The sequence below is a fragment of the Lampetra planeri genome, chromosome 13, assembly GCF_965212315.1.
Source record: "Lampetra planeri chromosome 13, kcLamPlan1.2.h2, whole genome shotgun sequence".
NCBI classification, from domain to species: Eukaryota; Metazoa; Chordata; class Hyperoartia; order Petromyzontiformes; family Petromyzontidae; genus Lampetra; species Lampetra planeri.
Genome location: NC_136119.1, coordinates 14,031,398 through 14,050,459, shown reverse-complemented (window position 1 = coordinate 14,050,459; position 19,062 = coordinate 14,031,398). Strand labels below are relative to the sequence as shown.

The 19,062-nt window shown below is 52.0% G+C and overlaps 1 protein-coding gene across 4 annotated transcripts in view; it reads right to left on the bottom strand.

Moving 5' to 3' along the window:
* Positions 1 to 19,062, bottom strand: part of XPA (XPA, DNA damage recognition and repair factor) — a 44,417-nt gene that overhangs the window by 17,072 nt on the left and 8,283 nt on the right. For 2 of the 4 annotated variants that reach the window (XM_078600264.1, XM_078600266.1), the window contains exon 1: positions 15,034 to 15,224. The exons of 1 other annotated variant lie outside the window; for it this stretch is intronic. The gene's annotated coding sequence lies outside the window, so the exon portion shown is untranslated. Of the gene's footprint in view, positions 1 to 4,590; positions 5,028 to 15,033; positions 15,225 to 19,062 lie in introns of those variants that run through there. One more of the 4 variants, XM_078600268.1, reaches the window with a different exon arrangement.

Genomic DNA, 19,062 nt, shown 5'->3' with positions numbered 1-19,062 from the left:
TGTGTGACATGCGTGTTCCAGGGCCCCGTGTGTGACACGTGTGTCCCAGCGCCCCGTGTGTGACACGCGTGTCCCAGCGTGTTCCAGGGCCCCGTGTGTGACACACATGTCCCAGCGCCCCGTGTGAGACACGCGTGTCCCAGCTCCCCGTGTGTGACACGCGTGTCCCAGCGTGTCCCAGCGTGTCCCAGCTCCCCGTGTGTGACATGCGTGTTCCAAGGCCCCGTGTGTGACACGCGTGTCCCAGTGTGTCCCAGCGTGTCCCAGGGCCCCGTGTGTGACACACACGCGTGTCCCAGGGCCCCGTGTGGGACACGCGTGTCCCAGCGCCCCGTTTGTTGAAAACAAAACGATTGCTTCCCTTACCTCCACCCCCATGTGTGAGAGGGTGCGGAGGAGAGCTGATGGGGAGATGTACGAGAGGGGAGGCCCCGGAGGGTCGCTGCCCATGGGACCACCTCCCGGCGTCGATGCTGTTTCTGGGCCGGAACTGGGCCAGTTGATCCTGGCTCCTTGTGGCCATGGGAATGGGCCTCCGCGTTGATATGACACTGCCCAAGCACTTCTGCTCAGAGAGCACTGGCTGAGTCTCTTATGTGGAGAGGCAGCTGTATGAAGGAGACACGTCTGTTGATCTCTTTTGCGACTCAGAGATGAGTTCAGTCCAGCTGGTTCACAATTCGTCTTTTCGTTATGTCGGTGACCCAAGTCACTCTTGTAAATGAGACTCCTTTATCCTGGTCTCTTGAGTTATCGCCTGGTTCAACTTGAACTTGATGCAAGACCGTGCAATCTGCCATACACGCCACAAGGGAAACTTGGGGCTGCATCTTGGGTCGTTGAAGGCCACATTTCTCATCATTCTCAACACGAAATAACCACAATTACCGTCATCAAGTCTCCTGGTTTACCGAACATCGATCTCCTTCAGAGAGAGAGAGAGCAGTCAAATCGGTGTGTTTACACGCAGCAGACGAGGGACACGAGGGGTCATGACGAGAGCTTATCTTTCATGGTCACCAGAACACTCGGCCACGATTGCATAAGTGCGGAGACCGCACAAATTACGTCAGCTCTGTGTGGCCTCCTCACTGGGGCACAGCGCACAGATGGTGCGCCGTGTTCATGCTTTCTAGGGTGCTGGGCGATTGCGCCGTCGTGTAAAGCGATCCTCACCGCAGCAGGCCTCAACGTGCGGCCTCTGGTCTAAGCCAGCTGCGTGCAGAAAAAAAAAAGACGCAATTCACGTTGAATGTCGCGACGTAATACCGCCTGTAAAAGGAGTCGTGACAGATAGTATTTCTATTATCTTGATGTTCCACGGACAGGAGAAGATTAGATTGGTTTGGCCATCACGTGCGCAAGATAGTTAACGCGGCACGGAGCGAGGCATCGTGAGTCGATTATTATTCAAATAGTTTCAACTTTGAACGGTCCGCGCAATGCGTCACCGGCTGTAAAACTCGATTACGTCCGATTCGTATATGTTGCGAATGTGATTTGTGTATGACGGGACCGCTGAGCGGCCACGAGGTTCTGCCTGCGCAACGGCACGACAAACACCGATGATCCCTTCTCGAGTCAAAGCGTGACCCTGAATCCTGGTAATTCATTGACTGGCGGCTGGTGAATCATTACAACGGCAGCGTGGCGCAACAGCCGACGTGCAACACGGCGGCGGCGTCACGGCAGCACGGACAGCTCCACGTGGACGACGCCACAAGGGCACGGGCTCGTCGCCCTCTCCGCTTCGGAGCCAGTGGTGGACACGGCACGTGACTGAGGGGCCAGTGGTGGACACGGCACGTGACTGAGGAGGGGGTCAGTGGTTACCGAGGCCGCCAGGTGGCTTAGCGGTTGAGCGAGCGGTTCGCAAGCGGAAGGTTGCGAGTTCAATATCCTGGTTGGGCAGTTTGACTCGGCCCATCGTCGTCGTCATTCCTCGGAGTCGAAGAAATCAGGAACCACGAGTCCGTCAAGAGTGGTCGTCCCTGCCATAGGAATGGGAAATTCCAACGACTGCCTCTGCAGCGCTGCAAACAGGAGATAAGCACCACCGCACCGCTCACTGTAGCCACGGGAAACCATTTTGACTGTTGACTCTTTCACGAACAACAACTCCTAACAAGGATTACACGACAGATAATAGGAAGGCAAAACTGTTGTCTTTGTCCTGCTGTATTATGTTGGACAGGGCACCACGCCAGCTCCGCCTGGTCCACAAGCCACTTTTTTCCACCTTCCAGCGACAACACGGATGCCCGCGTGCCGCCGCCGCCACGGCGATGCCCATGGGCACGCAGCCCGCGAGGGGTCTCCGACACGCTGCAGGCAGCCGGCCTCTCGCACTCCCAGCACGAGCGGCGCAGTCGCCGACGTTTCTGAGCCGTGGCTGGCGAGCGGGAGCAGCTCGAAGAGGCGACATTTGCCTCAAAAGCCGCGCGACGTCGCGTGGACGTTTCTCATTCCATTCGCTAACGGGCGCAGCAGCAGCGGAGCGGGCCGCACGTTACGTGCTGGCACGGAAAGCTGCAACACGCTCGGGGTTATTTGCGTTTGCAAAAGGAGTGCTGTTCAATGCACGGCGTTAGCCTTGCACTCCTTGTGAATGACACGCAGCCACTGCGTGGAGCACCGATGTTCACGCACCGCCAAACAAATAGCCGTCGCTCAAACGTCAACGCTCTCATTTATGGAATGCACTTTTGTGCAACCCATGCTGTTCATTCTACCGGTCCCCGAGGGACCACAATCCTCTGGCGTGGAACCGCTGCGTACAAATTAAAATTTTATCCCCGAGTAAATTAAGTGCAGGTTATTGGTGCGTGTGTTGCCTCGGGGATATCTGACACAGCCTCCCCGAAGCTGGGAGACGCGTCGGGCCACATATGGTTCCAGTTTCAAGTCGCCATGTAGGTGGTGGTCCTTTCGGGCAACATCGATTTGGGGCGAGCGTAATCAAGGGCCCGCTGCTTGCGTAACACAAACCGCAGTGTGTCGTGGTGTGCGAGCAGATTGATGAACAAGACTAGCAATAGGCAAACCCTGAAGATCGCATTCGCAAAGCAGTTACTTATCAAGGGAAGCCTCAGAAGCCTCTCGTCAACAAGGTCCCTGCTCAAAACGTTTGGCCAATTCCACAACAAATGTTTTTGCATGTGGGAGTCATCTGGCCAGCAGAGAAAAGTGGAATGTCCTGGCTGCGGTTCGTGACGTTTATGACAATCCCGGGTCGACCCACTCACTATTCGCCGTGTGGACTCAATATCCCCCCCGCCCCCGTGCCGATGGTCTCAGTGGCATGGCCCGCGTCCCGTGCGGTCACGGCGGGGGGTGAACGTGGCCTGTCCCAGGGGGACTCGCTGGCGAGGGGGGGGGGGTCATTGACGCGTTCTCGCTTCTCGAGACTCGGATCCGGGGTGTCACCTGCGCCCCGCGGGGCCCTGGCACGTGGCAGTTGCTCCAAAACAATCGCCCCCCCCCCAACTTTGTTGATCATTCAGATCAGAGGTCTGGAGCGCTCGCTGTCCCACGGACACGTGTACACAATCGTGTGCGCAATCTTCTACACAATCCGCCCCCAACAAGGGGAAATAGCTCTGTCCGAACGGCACGCCTCAGGAATGCATGTCTGCTGGCGATGGGAACAGTCGGTTCCGTGATTCTCCCCAAGACAAAAATTGAAAACACGTTTACTTGGGGCGATATTGGACATTTTGGTACAGCACAGGTGTTGCCAAGTGGAGCGCAGTGGTGGTTAGCCAGCGGCCCGAGTTCGAGCCACGGCTTAACGTGAGCGGCAAGGGACATCCGCACCGCTCCGGGACGATGTTCCCTTCCCTCCACCAATGAATGTCGTGGAGAAGCATGGTGAAACTACACCCATGATGGACACGGCCTTCGCAGCTGATTACATCGTCATTATTACGAGAGGCATTTTCAAATTGCGTACAGTTACAATACGTCACGTAATGTTTTTTTACCACGTTATTCTATCGCACGCATCGATACTGTACGTGTGATTTCGTATCAGTGCATTACAGTCTTCATATTGAGTCCAAATAATATTGCGCTGTCGTACGGGATCGTGGGATTTTCGCGACTGGCTCAGAGCCACCAGCGGAGGTGAAGACCTCTGCATTTGTGCTTGGAGCAGAGAGGCAATTCGAGTTGTCAGTGACTCTCAGGATGTTTGTGCTTCAGCGCAGCCACACGCCTTTATTTAGCTTGGAGGCCATGTGACAGAGGCCTGCTTTGTGGATTGTCAGGGCAGCCGCTTAAAACCCACTGTCGTACTGTACTTCTATGCCCCCCACCCCACGTCCATGCTCTCCACCATCGCCAGCCTGCACTGACCAGCACGATGGAGCTTGGCTAAATAACTCCCCCGATGCGTACGCCATGGGCAGCCTACATCCATCAGTGGATTGACAAAAGCGCTAAAACTTGCACGAACGTCAGCGAGTGAAGTATTCCGTGAATGAAAGTCATATCATAAATTAATTTTACTACAACCATGTTGACTACGCGAATGAACGAATGTGATTTTTTTTCCTCCACGTACATTCAAGTTCGCACCACAAAACGTACCCTATGGATGGCGTCTCACCAGGCCATAAGCAGGGTGGAGTGGCTGCCTTGTAATTGGAGACGATTGTCTGAGCAGCACGCAGAGTCACTGGAAACCAAATCAGAGTGCGAATCACCGTCCCTTCAAATACGGCACCCAGCACTTTCGACGTGCGCCCGTCACCCAAACGGGAACCGAAGGCGCCACGGCACAACTCGGAAATACACAGGAAGACAGCGGCCGCCATTCGCCACTCGGCGACCGTGGCGGGAGCACGGCGCCAACGCCTGTGCCAGGCCGGGTGCACTTCGAGGCCACGTGAAGTGTTGGAAGGCTCGCTGGCCGGAGGAGATCACGAGACAGACCCCGGTGCCATGGGTTCACCGACTCAGATGACGATCCGGGGAGCGCTGTGCCAGCCACCAGCCGGAACGCCGTGCGCTGTCCATTCAAATATCGCATGAGCAAATGCCGTTTAAATAAACACGCAGGTTCTGTTCAGCGAACATCATCATGATGATTTACGACCGATTTTTTTTTGGGTTAGACCACGTAATGAGCTGGCCAGGTTTGTATACGACGACCCTCCACCACCCTACATAGGCAAACAAATGAAAGTGGCACGTTTACAAGCGTTTAACTGGCCACTTGTTATTATTGGACTTCCTGGATTTTATTCCGACTTCCTGGCGCTTGTCCCCCAAAGATGCTGGATGCTGTCACAGCTGACGGACTCTGGCAGCAAACAAACGAGGGTAACGCACGGACCTTGCCACGTCTGGCATCATCGCTTACAAAGGAATCGTCAAACTATTATTTACAGCTTCATTACATTATTTTGCAATCAACTGCACGATCTGTTGTAACACCTCAAAAACGAAGGAACAATAAAGTGATGGAGGAATGTTACATCTCTTCACGGCATCACGGAAAAGCGGCTCTCATCCACTGCGTGGCCACGGGTGGCCACGGGTGGCCACAGGTGGCCAGGGGTGTCAGGGTTCTCTGGCCAGTGGCGCTGCGGGAGGACCAGTGCAGGAGGCGGCGACGTGAGAGTTAAAGAGTGCACGTCTCGGTTGGAAGTCTTTTATCCTTCCACGATCAATAACATGAGTCACACTTTGTGGACGGTCAATAGTGGTTTGTCCTATAGCACGACTGACGTCCACCGTAGCAACGTGGAATCCCCACTGCTGGCTCAGGGTTGCCAATGGTTTACGAGGAGTGTTGCCCAACGTCTGTTTGAACAAGCAGCTGCTTTCTACTTTTATGACTTTCTTCTGAAGTCACTCTCACGGTATATTTAAAATGACATCAAGCATTCGGGGATTAAACCATTGCACGGAAGAGCACGTCTGTAGGTGATAGCGCTAAGTAACCCCAATAAGAGTAACACGTGGACTATACTAAAGCCTCCGGGTTCACAACCGTGCCCGCCTACTGCTGCCTTCATCACAGGGCTCAGTCCACCTCTGTGCTTGAGAGCATGCGTGATTCCTGCTCACATCAGGGCTGGATAAAGCACACTCGAGCAACTCTGCAATGGCAAAAGAAAACAATCAGTAAGGTTTTAAAAAAACAGAGTGCTCCGGGAGCCTCGTAAATGTTTGTATGTTCAACCTTCAGTGCTTCTCAAGTCAAAGTGCGTTCCTGCTAACAACCCAAGCTGTCGTCTCCTCCGTGATGCTGTGACAGGACCCAGGGCCCCCCCCTCCCGTAGAACCATTGCGGCCAAAGCGGTACTCATTTTATCGACGCAGGGGAGGATAATAATTGGTTATTCATTTTACTAATATTTATTCCGCTTGTTTATCCAGGAAAGCCATACCAAGTCCAAAAAGAGACTCTTTTGTCAGAGCGTCCTACTCATTTGGGATGTTGGGCCAACACGAAAGTCATCGTGCGTATTTAGCTCCGGGAGGAAATCGGAGAGCCCGCAGGGAACCGGTGCAGAACAGACGGAGAACAGGCGGAGAACATCCACACTCCACACAGAGAGTTGCCAAATAGGAAGACTTTAACTCTTTAATTCACAAAAAGGACTCTGTTTTGATGTTAAAGCCGTACAGCACAGCGGATAGGAGGCTACAGCGGCACAGAAAATTGAACATGCACAGGCTGCACCTGAGCTATTCGCAGCTCTGCGTGGCATTTATCGAGCGCGCGGTGTTCGGTACGGATGAGCGGATCCACAATGCCGCTTACAACAGCACTGCAGGGATCGAAACGAATGTCCCGGCTTGCATCAGAGCTCAGAGCCAGAAACAAGCGGGATCCTGCATTTGAAAGCGAGCTTCAGCAATCGCAATCACACCGAGTGGCTTGCACGTACGTACGTTGACTTCTTCCGCACCGTGCGTAGCCAACCGTGCTCATCGGCGTTGATGGTCTCAGGCCCCCTGTTCTCGAGGAGACCACAAGTTTTTTGGAATGTCGTCAAATGTTGGATATGCGATAGCTCGTGCCTTTATTCACGTACTCAGAGGCAGGAAAGGCTGAACTTGTCTTTGATCAATTTCCCCCCACACCCACGAGCAACCTATCACATGACCACCAAATAAAATAATTAAAAAATAAGCTATGACAATTCATCAGTCCGCCGTGACATTAGTCATTTTAAAGATGCTAATACACAACGATGCCTTGTACGCGTAAATGTCTTTAAGAACGTAGAAAGCTACAAGCAGCACATCGCCGTGTTGTGGGTACACCCCGTGACCACAGCACAGGTGTCGGTATCCTCTCAATCACCTCCCCGGGGGTGACCACGTGAGCCGCAGTTGAGCGAAGCGCAACATTTCACAAGGGGACGACGTCACGCCAACTCGGCCGTGACGCTCAAACCACCGGCGCAGCGTTCCCCGCGCACAAAGGAACGCCGATGTGAAGGCGTGCGCATCGATCCCCCACGGTTAATGCAAATCCACCTTCACGTTGCACGCTGCCTGCTGCCATTGCGCGACACGCAGGCACGGCTACACGTGGGCAAAGACGCACTTTCTCTGTTTACCAAGTCGACCGTAGCGATACGGTCACAGTTGGCGAGCACGAACCTTCCAAACAGGTTCAGTGAAAGCATCGGGAATGCCCAGTGGAGCACCCTCGGCTTTGTAAGTTGAGTGGAAGCTGCTTCGTGCATCGCAGCCTAACTGCCTGGTCCCAACTCACACCTCTGCATCTCTGCGGCAGATGTGTTGGGACAATCACAGTGGCAATCCCTGCGCCAGATTGCTATAATTTATTGCTATAATTCATCACAGAAATCAAGCTGCTTCTATTTGCAGCAGAGCAGCTCAGCCTCTGAATGGCTATTACCGGTGATATTGATTTTTCACCATTCCGGTTATTTGATTTGCCACATCCATAAATGTCAATTGCCTGTCAGAACTAAATACTTGTCAGGTCTCAGACACCCATAAATGGTCCAATGATTGTGTAGAAAAGAGGAGACTAAATGACCAATTTATCGCAAAAAGTACGCCTTGTAAAGGCTTCTGTTGTTTCCCAAAAGCAAAGTTCTGCAGCTGCCAATGAAATGACAATGATCAAAAGCCATCTTGACATGTCACGATATGAAGTGCTCGATTCTGTACAGCTGATGTTGCTGCAAGAGATGCATTGCTGAACACCACGTGGTGGAGTAAAGTGTGGGTACCCCCACCTCTCTCAACATCTGGCCAGCGTGTACAATGGGAGCGGTGGCGCAGTGGTTAGCTCATTGCGCTATGAATATTGCCACCTAAGTTCAATTCCCAGGCACAGTCAACATTGGTCAGCCACTGCTACAGAGAGAGAACAGTGAAGTACAAATGGTGTCCATCATCCGAAACATTCATAGATCCGTTTTGCTATCCTATCACCACTGACCATCTCTGATGTAAGATATCCCAGACCAAAATAAATAAAGGTTATCTATTATGGGATCAGAGCTTCCTGATGTATTTTTTTCTCACAGGAAAGAAACGCTATAAAACTGTCCTGTACTGTGGTGCGCTCCATGCCTTATCAGGCTCATCTCTAACCATCTGCACATCTCTTCCATTAGAATTCCTGACAGACGTGTATATTGGGAAGCTACAGCTACACTCAACCGTATAGGGAATTTGCCGACAGTTGCTGTTCCAAGGTGTGGGTGAGGTCGAACAACACAGCAGCACTTTACCATCCAATAAACATTAGAGGGGGATGTCTTCGATTTGAATGAACGTCTGTTAATTTTTGAAAGCTGTGCAACGAGGATGTTTGTCAAGCACACACGACGCCTCAGCATCAATCAATATAATCCACAAGGCGTTATGAACCTATATTGAGTTGGGTGGTCATCACAATTACTAGTCTATGATCACAATTCTCGTAATCGAGCATTATTCAAAACGGGATCCGAATCGTGGAGTCTTGGGAGGGCCCGTGGGGAATGGCTGGCCTCATGGGATTACTTAGGAAACATGGCCGATGATTCTGCAAAGCGAACATTTCAAAGGCGTGTCTGGTCGAGACAAACGCAACTGCCGGTATTGCCGATGCCTCGTGTGCAGAATAAGTGGCCTGACTCCAGGCACCATGGACCCGGATGGCCTAGTCGAGGCTTATGCTATACAATACGTGGAACAAATGGGTGTATGACCTCGCACATACACAAGGCAGCCGGCTTCTAAGCCCAACAGGAGCTCCAAACAAGGCCCCGTGGCCATCCCGAGGCCACTCGTTGGACAACCAGAACAGAACGAATGCAGGGCATACCAATGTCACTTAAAACTAACAAGTGGAGCACTGGAACCACCAGGACCGCCACCGGGACCTCTGGGCTAATACCACGAGGCCACTGGGTCAAATACGACTCAGACCGTCGAAACCACCAGGACTTCGCCTGGACCACAGGAATTATCAACAGGACCACCAGGTCTAATACCAAGTCTGCTGGGACTATCATATAACTGGATACTGACTCACATCTATACACACACACACTCCCTTATTCATGTACACTATAAAGACAAAGACCCCATGTATAGCCTTTACACACTGTTGGGAAAGTGCTGTTAGTGAGCACATATGAAGGGGTTTGGTGGCCAACACCACATCCTGCTGACATCATCACCCCGGTGTTGATGTAAACACACCGCACCAGGTACTCATTTAAGGCTGAGTAGACCTAGGGAAGTCCCATGATCGGTATATATAATTGCCACTGTTATTGGTCATGAGCAGGACTGGAACGTGTCGCCAGGTTTGTGGCACAGTGCACTAACCACTGCACTACCGCTCCCCACTCGATTAAATATATTTATATACAAATATACGTACAAAGATCCTACATACTGTATAGCCTTTAGCTACCTGTTGGGCAAGTGCCGTTAGCGAGCACCTATACACACCCACGTATACACGCACACATATGCACAGATGCTCCACTCATGCGTGTAGAATTGAACGCGTGAATCGCCACGGAAGGATCACAATTCCACCAGGAGTTGTCCAGAGTGATATCTTAGGACGGGACCACGATCCCTGCGCGCATCGCCCAGTGCCACAATCTACAAACCACGACTCGTGGTGGGGGCTGGGGTCAGGATGACAGGCCGCCTCGCGTTGGTGAGAAGTGATGGCAGAGATAAGGAGAACATGAAGCCCTGTGCCACTCTTATCGGGAGCGGGGTGCTCAGCTGCATTAGCAATGTCATGCACTGGACTCCTATTTGATGCGGAGTGGTGGCAGAGTGGCTAATACACTGCGCTTAGAATTCGGCAACCCAAGTCCCTGGCCTCCCCTACGTCGACTCAACCTTCTTGCGGTGTGCAAAGCATCAATCAGCACTGGGGGGCCAAAGGTGGCCGGGCGTGGTGCTGGCCACCCACCCCCTCGTGTGCCCTGCTACCTTCCACAGGTGCAACTCGCTGACAGCACTTGCCCCAACAGTCTGTTGAAGGCTATGTCGGGGATCTTCGTCTTATTTCATAAAGGTTCTTTCCATTTTGTCTTATGCCACATTCAATAACAAAAGTCTCAACCTGGATTGATTGCAACGGTATTTTTACGGAGTGGCAAAAGGTCCCACATTTAATCATGAAACCCCCATTGCCAGTATAAAAATATAAGAATAGGTTTTACCCTTTCTGGCAAAACCTATTCTTATATTTTGGTTACGGCAAAGGAGGTCTCATGATGTAGATGCTCACCCCGAGCTCTCATTACTCTGATAATGCAGTCTTTGTGCTGTTCGTCTTGTGGCGTCCTCTTGTCTAACACTGTGTGAGACGAGGCTCTAAAGAAAGCCGTCTCTGGTGTGGACCAATCAGTTTCAAAGACAATGCATCATCATATACTACCAGAGCATGTTTTTTATTGCATGTTCACCACCATTATATGTGGTTAATGCAGACTGATTCCTTGCAAAAGGTTTCTGTTTGGTGTTTTAACAACTTAACACAGCTGACATGGTCCTAAATGTGTTGCCTCTGAACACTTCTATGTGCACAGATGACGACTTTCTTGAACCAAACTAAATAAACGCTCTTTATTTTTGCATTCAAAACAAACAAACAAACCCCGTTAAAATGTACCAAAAAGTCAAAGCATGAGTGAGTACTCCATTACTATTCGAGTGCACAATGCCAGCAGCAGAATAATGCCCCAGCAGCAGCAGCAGCAGCAGCAGCTGCACCAGCAGCAGCTGCACCAGCAGCAGCTGCACCAGCAGCAGCTGCACCAGCAGCACCAGCAGCAGCACCAGCAGAAGCAGCAGCAGCAGCTGCAGCAGCACAAGCAGAAGCAGCAGCAGCGAGATTCCAATGTCGATGTCTGCTGGCCACGATGAGAGGCCTTCACCAGAGAGTTTGTGTCGAAGGAGAGCGCCCAGCACTAATCCCACAGGTGGGTTACTCCGACAATCAGCACTGATCGTCAAGGGTGGGGACTGGCATGAGTTAATTGTTCAGGTTCACAGACACTTTGGTGCTATCCTAATTAAAACCAGAATATGGCAATAAAGCAAGTGCTTTGCTAGGTAACACGGCGTGTTTCAGCTGCATAGGGCAGTGACTGCGGAGTCTTCAGACAACAAGCGGCAGGTCCCGCATCGTCACAGCAGGGGCGCAAGAGCTTAAAGCGTGGATATTGTGAGTTTTTGGCTGTACAAATTCGATCTGCCAAAGAAATTGAAGATTATAGGAGCGGGGAACGTGAATTACCACTCTAATAATCCCGGAAGCGCTGGGCAGAGCTGGGCATTTGGCAGCAGCAGTGAGCAGCAGTGTGAAGCACCGGGCAGCAGCAGCAGCAGCACATTGTGCACTTCTTCAGCTCCAGAGTTCCATTTGCTTTGCACTTGCCCGTGTTGCTGCCCCGTGACATTGCTGGCAATACGCACCTCGTGGAACTGTGTGCGAGGGTTTGTGTTACAGCCTTGTACGCAGCTTGTGTCATGCACTCGCATGTACGTGCCATTCAGGATACATACACAAGCAGTGCGCTGGCGAGATGTTAACTCCCTTGCCTGGTATATGGGAGGTCGTGGGTTCGATCCCAACCCCGACGCCTGCTGCTGCTGCTGTATATTTGGAGTTTGCGTGTCTCTCTCTCTCCCCGTGGTCGCGTGGATTTTTCTCCGGTTCCTTGGTTTTCCCCCCTCCACATTTAGACTCGTGTGTTTAAAAGCATTTGGCTGCTATACATTTCTACACGATGATAAGCCACTTCGTTGAGCAATCATTTGTGAAAGCCAGGTCGCTTCTAAAACAAGAGGCTACACAGACCAGTGGGTCGTACCTGGTCAAACACAACAATCTGTTGGAGTTTACAGTGCCGCTAAACGCGCTCTGCTCCACGATATATATACATTTGACAATATAAGATCCACCGATAATTGTATCGGTCCACACTGTATCGTGCCGGTATTTGGCGATTGCTGTGGCACACACCGCCTTCGTCTGGAGCGTTATCGTCGTTCTCAACACCCTCCTGATTGACCCATGTCGTCATTATTGAAGTCGCGTGCCACTGGCAGCATTGTCAACGTTACAGATCGTGAAGTTGCAATCATTTGAACAATTCTGTCCGGCTCGTGTGTGTGTTTTACACAGCTGCTGAGCTCAGGCCCAGAAGGTCAATCGGCAAGCAACAAACAGCACCCTTGTCAAAATACAGTAGTAAAAGATGAGAGTTGTGAAGATCGTATCTTGAACGGAGCAAGGTTATCAAGGAGCTGGGAGAGAACGGCGGTGGGTGAGTGTTGTTGTTGTGACCTGCAGTGTGGTGAGTGGGTGAGTGTGTTGTTGTGACCTGCAGTGTAGTGAGTGGGTGAGTGTTGTTGTGACCTGCAGTGTGGTGAGTGGGTGAGTGTGTTGTTGTGACCTGCAGTGTGGTGAGTGGGTGAGTGTGTTGTTGTGACCTGCAGTGTAGTGAGTGGGTGAGTGTGTTGTTGTGACCTGCAGTGTGGTGAGTGGGTGAGTGTGTTGTTGTGACCTGCAGTGTGGTGAGTGTGTTGTTGTGACCTGCAGTGTGATGAGTGGGTGAGTGTGTTGTTGTGACCTGCAGTGTGGTGAGTGGGTGAGTGTGTTGTTGTGACCTGCAGTGTAGTGAGTGGGTGAGTGTGTTGTTGTGACCTGCAGTGTGGTGAGTGTGTTGTTGTGACCTGCAGTGTGGTGAGTGTGTTGTTGTGACCTGCAGTGTAGTGAGTGGGTGAGTGTTGTTGTGACCTGCAGTGTGGTGAGTGGGTGAGTGTGTTGTTGTGACCTGCAGTGTGGTGAGTGTGTTGTTGTGACCTGCAGTGTGGTGAGTGGGTGAGTGTGTTGTTGTGACCTGCAGTGTGGTGAGTGTGTTGATGTGACCTGCAGTGTGGTGAGTGGGTGAGTGTGTTGTTGTGACCTGCAGTGTGGTGAGTGGGTGAGTGTTGTGACCTGCAGTGTGGTGAGTGGGTGAGTGTGTTGTTGTGACCTGCAGTGTGGTGAGTGTGTTGTTGTGACCTGCAGTGTGATGAGTGGGTGAGTGTGTTGTTGTGACCTGCAGTGTGGTGAGTGGGTGAGTGTGTTGTTGTGACCTGCAGTGTGGTGAGTGTGTTGTTGTGACCTGCAGTGTGGTGAGTGCGTGAGTGTGTTGTTGTGACCTGCAGTGTGGTGAGTGTGTTGATGTGACCTGCAGTGTGGTGAGTGGGTGAGTGTGTTGTTGTGACCTGCAGTGTGGTGAGTGGGTGAGTGTTGTGACCTGCAGTGTGGTGAGTGGGTGAGTGTGTTGTTGTGACCTGCAGTGTGGTGAGTGTGTTGTTGTGACCTGCAGTGTGGTGAGTGTGTTGGTGTGACCTGCAGTGTGGTGAGTGTGTTGGTGTGACCTGCAGTGTGGTGAGTGTGTTGTTGTGACCTGCAGTGTGGTGAGTGTGTTGTTGTGACCTGCAGTGTAGTGAGTGGGTGAGTGTTGTTGTGACCTGCAGTGTGGTGAGTGGGTGAGTGTTGTTGTGACCTGCAGTGTGGTGAGTGGGTGAGTGTTGTGACCTGCAGTGTGGTGAGTGGGTGAGTGTGTTGTTGTGACCTGCAGTGTGGTGAGTGTGTTGGTGTGACCTGCAGTGTGGTGAGTGGGTGAGTGTGTTGTTGTGACCTGCAGTGTGGTGAGTGTGTTGTTGTGACCTGCAGTGTAGTGAGTGGGTGAGTGTTGTTGTGACCTGCAGTGTGGTGAGTGTGTTGTTGTGACCTGCAGTGTGGTGAGTGTGTTGGTGTGACCTGCAGTGTGGTGAGTGTGTTGGTGTGACCTGCAGTGTGGTGAGTGTGTTGTTGTGAGCTGCAGTGTGGTGAGTGAGTGGGTGAGTGTGTTGTTGTGACCTGCAGTGTGGTGAGTGAGTGTTTAGTTGTGAGCTGCAGTGTGGTGAGTGAGTGGGTGTGGTGAGTGAGTGAGTGGGTGAGTTGTTGTGAGCTGCAGTTTGGCGAGTGATTTGATGACCTAACTTCAGTTGAGTAACTTTAAGGCACGGAATATATACTGTACTGTATTGGTAGTGGGAGTACGGCAAAGCACAAAGCAAATTAAATAAAAATGCGAAATTAAGCTGTGCAAAAGTTCATGGGAAACTAATATCTAAGAATATCTATCTAATAATAAACGAATATCTAATAATATATAATAATAAATTAATATCTAATAATATATAATAATAAACTAATATCGCGACAGTCGTTACATTGTGCACACAAACACAGGAGTTGTATCGATTACTGACGCGGTTTAGAAACTCGATTCCAACGCGCACATTACACGCGATTCCGAATCGACACGTTCCGAATCACACCACTTGTGCCTGCAACTTCGCTAAACCCTCGCCGCCGTGTGTTTAACGTGGCGATGGACGTGTGTATTAAACTCGCATCGCAGCGGGCGAGGGAGATCGATTTGAATCGAATCGAGGAATCAGGAATCGATACTGGAAACTCTGGGGCGACCGCGGTATCGCAAGGCGTCACCCCCCCCTCCCAGCGCGTACCTTGCTCTCTCTCTGTGTGTCTCTCTCTGTGTCTCTCTGTGTGTCTCCCTCTCGCTCTCCCCGCCGAGGGGTTCACGGCGAAGGTGGCGGGACGCCGCGCGAGAGACGCCGAGAGGCTGGGGAGGAGGTCCCGGGCACACGCGGAGCGAGTCACAGCGGCCGCCTTCCCGGCGGACGAGACCATTCGAGCAGCGTCGAGGGGGGTGGAGCCGAGTAGGGGGTGGTGGGGCGTGTGTGGAGCCTGGACTCTACCAACTCTCTGTCAGCCCCGTCGTAGGGTACGACGAGCACGACACGTCCACAGTGTCACCACGTGGGGTGGTTGCACGAGAAGGGAGCGGGCAGGCGGAGATACGAGTTGGTCTGCGGCCGCACCTGCGGCACTGAAACAATGCTGCTACTTGCTGCCTACTGCTGCCTGATGCTGCCTGCTGCTACCTGCTGCTGCCTGATGCTGCCTGCTGCTACCTGCTGCTGTTGCCTGCTGCTGCTGCCTGCTGCTGACTGCTGCTGCTGCCTGCTGCTGCTGCTCCTGCTGCTGCCTGCTGCTCCTGCTGCTCCTGCTGCTGCTGCTCCTGCTGCTGCCTGCTGCTGTTGCCTGCTGCTGCTGCCTGATGCTGCTGCTGCTGCTGCTGCGTGATGCTGCCTGCTGCTGCTGCTGCTGCGTGATGCTGCCTGCTGCTGCTACTGCTGCTACCTGATGCTGCCTGCTGCTGCCTGCTGCTGCTGCCTACTGCTGCTACTGCTGCTGCCTGCTGCTGCCTGATGCTGCCTGCTGCTGCCTGCTGCTGCCTGCTGCTGCTGCCTGATGCTGCCTGCTGCTGCCTGATGCTGCTGTCGCCTGCTGCTGGTGCCTGCTGCCGCCTGCTGCTCCCGCCGGCTGCTGCCGCTGCCTGCCGCTGCCTGATGCTGCTGTCTGCTGCTGCCTGCTGCTGCTGCTGCCTGCTGCATGCTATTGCTGCTGCTGCCTGCTGCTGCCTGCTGCATGCTACTGCTGCTGCTGCTGCACGTGTTTGACCGCGCGCTCTTCACCTGCAACACGTCACTCGACAGGCCACGTGAGCCTCGCTCGAGCTCCCGCGCCTTTCCCTTCAGGCCACGCCCATTTATATCTAGGCCCCACCCCCTTCCGCCGGGCGTGCGGGGAGGGGCTCCTCTAGTTGGGGTCGGTGGAGTGGAAGGTGGCGGGTGGCGGGTTGGAGCAGCAATAGCATCATAACAGATGACACTGTCGTGAGAATGAATATTGCATTATGTACTACTGTATGTTGAACTTCTTTCGTACCCTGCATAGCCAACCGTGCTAATCGGAGGTGTGATATTGCACCTCCTTCCCCTACCTGTCCATCCACGTTAAATAAATAAAAACATGTAGCGTCGTTTTACACGTTTATACACATCACATCGGCAACGCGGCCTTCTGAAAGCGCCATGATTGTTTTGGGAGCGTTAGTTTCAAAACAACTCCCGACCGGTTTCAACATGCGGCCACTCATCAGCTGAAGTCAGCCTCGCTTGGACTAATGCCAGTGACCTGTCAGATGTTGATAGGCAAGGGCCCTCGCTCTGAGATATGGGTCCACGCTCGAAGCAAGACTCTATCATACAAAATGATAAATAGTGCTGCTATATTCTCCGCAGAGACGTTAATGATTGTATTGTGTCACTGTTTTTACACGTGTTTACCCAGAGAAGCCTCACTGAGTCTCGAGACTTTGTCAGGAGGGTCCTGCCAGGTGTTGGACGAGTAAGCGACGTGCAGGGCAAACCTCTACAACTGTTGCACCTCCAAGGACGGGTGTATTGCGATAAATCTGAAACTTGCAAGCGAAAGCAGAGCGCGACGTGATATATTCATTGCATCAATGCGTGTGTAATTTGTAAGAGCGCGGTGACAGACCTATTTAATGTAAAGGTTATAATCCCTTGTTCATAACGACGTCCTTTTTACTTCGATGTCTCAACAGCGTTATGGAGATCGCGTGACGTCAGGGTTCTGCCTTTGTAGTGAGGGTTGTGAGTTGACGCCGAGGAGGGGGGAGGAGGCGCCTCCGCCCCCCCCCCCATGTAGAGTGACGTCAGCCGCTAATTATTATTAATGGCGGGAGGGGTGTCCATTTGGAGGACGTCACCTGATCATGATGAGGGGGGCTGTTCGATGTGGAGTGACGTCATCTGCTCATAATTATTAATGAGGGGGGAGGGTGCTCCATGTGGAGTGACGTCACCTGCTCATGCTTATTAATGAGGGGGGCTGGTCGATGTGGAGTGACGTCACGAGTGTTAAGGACAGACATTCCTGGCTGATTAGAGTAGGTACCGGCATTTGTCAAATTGGGATCGTGACGCACGCCAGGACACAATGGCCCACTCTTTTTGAATGACTTCACGGGGTCTGTAACATCAACTCTTGATGGTCTGACCACACGGCAAAGATACACTTAACGAATTTATAAAGCATCTCAACTCGCAAAACTCGTCCGTCCAGTTCACCATGGAAGTGGAAGTTGACAGAATTCTCCCTTTTTTGGATATTCTGCTCGGGCGCGGCCGAAATGGTAAAATAACACACGCAGCGTTTACGAAAGAAAACGCACACTGACGCCTATCTGAATGCAGTCACACCATCACCTGCACAGACATTCTCTCTCATCAAGACGCTCTCATACATTGGGCTAAGATAAGAAAATGTCAGATTGTGATAGTTTGAGAAGTGAAATTAAACATGTGTAGTAATTACTCAGGAGGCTTGACGACGGGATCGGAGGCACACTTATTTATTAACACAACTTGTATACAGTTAGCGAGTATACACAGGACCTAAGGGGTAACGTCCCCTTACTCGGCTAACAGGGAGACACAACATCTAAGCCCCGCTAACCTAAGCCCAAGTCCTCCACTAGGGAGCTAGGGGAGGCTACCTGTCCCAGCCCTGGTCAAGCTGGGATCCGACCCCCTGAGTTCCCAGACCTGCTCGTCAGTCTGGGCTCTCGGGGCCACGCCACCGGCTTGCCCTGGTCGGCCCTGATAAGGACAGCGAGCCAGGGGAGCTCCGGGGCCTATTCTAGCTGGTCTTCCGTCTTCGCTGGTTAAAGCTGATACCTCGACCTCGAGCCCTCCGGCTCACCCCCTCTTATAGTCCGCGGCCCCCCCGGGAGGGGCCCGTGGGGGATGCAGGTGCGGACGTCGGTGTGGCCACCTCCTATGTGTACGGCCCTAACCACGCCCCTTGTGTTTGTTTGCCATCCGCTCCCATACACAATTACACCTCTACACATGTTAAAGAAGCGCTGCAATTGAACGATTATAATGATACACAAATCAACAGGGCACTGAATGCCAAAATCAAATCGAACAGCACAAGCGTTGAAACTGACCAAGCAATTCAAATTATTAAAATACTGTACATTGCGGAAGTAACTCAAACTTCTCCACAAATCTGGCTGTTGCCTGATGCTCGTTATGATTAATGGCGAAACGTCGAACTCGAATTGTAAATGTTGTGGGTTTACTCTCCAACACACCGGCGTGCTGTACTAGTAAGGAATTGGCACGTTCTGTTTACTGATTGGCTGTGTCACATTCATATTTACGCGATCTAACCCAATGAACCTCTATCACCCACGCTTGAGTGTGATAATGTTGACGTTTAATGCACCTGCAGCGTTAACTAGGATGGCCTTCTCAATCCAACTGCGATGCTTTGCGACAGACGCTACCATTGGTCCACGTGAGGCACATCCATGCACCATTGTGACGTGGGACCATAACCAGATTCAACAGGAGGCTCGGGTGGTTGCGATATTGCGATGGTTTGTACGATGCAACACTACACAAGATCCACGACGATTTTGTCATCCGCTTGTCACAACATTGTCGTATCGTGATTAACTTTGCTCTTGTAATGTTTTTAATAATAGTTCATTCTCTGACAAGTTATTTAAGAAACAAATTTAAGTAAAAAATAAAATGGTATTCGCTGTGAAATTTCCTTCGTCTTCTTTCGTGTGGCAAGGTGAAAATGTGCAA